A 2,597-nucleotide genomic window follows, 5' to 3' on the forward strand; every position below is an offset into this window, starting at 1 on the left:
AATTGGGTGATGCCATTCTTTCTGATGGAGGCATAGAATTCCATTGTTTATATAAACCACATCCTCTTGATCCATTCTTCTGCTGAGGAGCATCGGGGTTGGTTCCATATTTTAGTTATCTTAAATAATGCTGCAATAAATGTAGTTGTGCTGGTAGTTTTAGGATGGTCTTGTTTGTGATCATTTGGGTAAATGCCCCAAAGTGGGATTTGTGGATCATAGGGAAGATCTATGTGGAGTCATTTGAGGAACCTCCATACTAATTTCCAAAATGGTTGAAAAAGTTTACACTCCCACCAAGAATGCAGTAGGGTTCGCTTCTGTCCACATCCCCTCCAGCATCTATTGTAAAACTATGGAATGCTTCAGGAATTTGCCTGTCATCCTTGCACAGGGGCCATGCTAATCTTCTCAGTATCATTACAATGTTAGTTTATGTGATGCTGAATTGAGCACAGAATATTTTTTATATATAAAGTGTAATTGATTTTCTTAAACTAGGCAATTCAACAAAAAGTAAGTTTAGAAGAATTTTGAAATTTTAGAACCATGTACTTCTTACATAAGCACACATTTAAGAATAATGTCAAGATGGACATGTCAAAAACAAAATAATTCCAGATATTTGCGGTTCAAGAGATGTGTAGGGGAAATAATTCAATTGTTCTATACAAGGCACATGTCATAATGAACACAGCAGCAAGTGTTAAGGGTTGTTAAAAATTTTAGTGTTTTGTATCTATTTAATTTTAGGAATTTGCTTAAATATACCAAAATTAGGACTGTTTGGCAGGTATCAAATTTTCTATAATGTATTTATGTTAGCAGACATATAGTACTAAGTATGTACATTTCAGAATTTATAGAAATTTTGTTAATGAGAAGTTGCAAAGTCTTTGTGTAAAGAAGCAGAATGAAGGGTTAAGACTTGCTAACTACACAGTTCTTGTTAAAATTTAGGGATTCCTTACTTTATATTTTAGCGAGGAACAAGAGATGATATAAGCCATAAACAAATATTGAGGTGAGCCATAAATAATAACCTTAGTGTGTAACTTTGAAGACTATTCATAGCCTATAAAAATCTTGTTGAACATCATAATCTTAGGCGGTTTAAAATGTACAGGAATATGAGAAAATAGTAAAATCTAATATGTAGTGCACTTCAAATACTAAAAACACTGGTAATTGTTTTGTTTTTTATTTTATTAATCATTATTTAATTATTGGTTTTCTTTGTAGCATTGTTTTACTTATTGTTATATAATACAACTTTTTGTTAGTCATCATTAGGAGGTACTTTGAGAAGGTTACTGGGGTGGTCAAACATTTTTTTATAGGTGCATGTGAATTTACAACTAGGAAAATTAAGAACAAAATATTTATTAAAAAATGATCAAGTAGAGTCTGAATCAGGAGAGTTGATACATGTCCACAACTAAAATCTTAGCCCTAGGTTGAAGCAACAGTATTACAGAGTTGAGGCCACAAATGTGAGAGACTGTGTTTTGTTTTGTTTTGTTTTATTTTGACTTTGTTGATCAACTCTGGGGCCTGAGTGCTGTTCCTCAGGCAAGGCTAGCGCTAACACTTGAGGCACAGCACCATTTCCATCATTTTCTACTTATGTGGTGCTGAGGAATCAAACCCAGGGCCTCATGCATGAAAGGCAAGCACTCTACCACTGAGCCAACTTCTTAGCACTTGAGAGACTGTGTTTTTAAAAAAATCATCTAAACAACATTTTCCTTTTGCTTTGGGTTATATAAGGAAATATATAAATATCTTTTTCTATTTTTGTGAATTGTTGTACTTCTAAATTTATAGTAACTTCAGCCACTTTATCCTTTTCAAAGTCATGAAATATCTCTGAGAGTTTGCTGCTGTGAAGATCGTTTTTGCATTTATAATTTCTTCTGAGTCACTTTTATTTTTATCAACATAACTTTATATTTCATGTTGATGGATTACAAATATCAAATACCTGCAAATGTACACATTAGAGTCTAAAGATAGCAGTATGAATATTCTCATGCAGCTCCTGTTTATCTATTATTCACTTTCAATATTATGATATTTCTCTCTCTCTTTCACTCTGTCTCATTTCCTCTCTTTCTCTTCCATGCCCCATGTCTGCTACTTAGAATTTCTGCTGGGCTACTATTATGCTTCAGGGTCTACTGGTTTTGTGGGAACATGAAAGCAACCATCGGTTAACCTTGCATTCTTTAAGAGTTATGACAGTGTCATGATATTATTCTTTGCCATTCTAAATGGTAAAATAACATATCTAGGAGTTCCTTTTCACTTTTACTTCTACTATAAATTTTATCTCATAGGAATCATTGGAATGGGATAAGATACTTTAACCTGTGACCTAAAATTATTTTTCTTTTATTTTTTTAATCTTCTACAAGATTATTTTATATATTTTTAAAAATTTTGTTCTTTTTATTATTTTTTCTTTTTTATTGTGAAAATACTATACAGAGGGGTTGTAATTACATGGACAAGATAATGAGTACATTTCTTATCAAGCATTGTAGCGTCCTCCTTTGTTTCTCCTTCCCAGAACTTCCAATCCTCCTTGTTCCCCA

The 2,597-nt window shown here is 32.6% G+C and overlaps 1 non-coding gene across 1 annotated transcript; it reads right to left on the bottom strand.

Moving 5' to 3' along the window:
* Positions 1 to 349: 349 nt before the first annotated feature.
* LOC122100355 lies at positions 350 to 456 on the bottom strand. The gene has a single exon (XR_006146160.1). It is a non-coding gene; the product is annotated as a U6 spliceosomal RNA (small nuclear RNA).
* Positions 457 to 2,597: the final 2,141 nt, after the last annotated feature.

Source organism: Dipodomys spectabilis, unplaced genomic scaffold, assembly GCF_019054845.1.
Source record: "Dipodomys spectabilis isolate Male_0828 unplaced genomic scaffold, ASM1905484v1 ptg000575l, whole genome shotgun sequence".
NCBI classification, from domain to species: Eukaryota; Metazoa; Chordata; class Mammalia; order Rodentia; family Heteromyidae; genus Dipodomys; species Dipodomys spectabilis.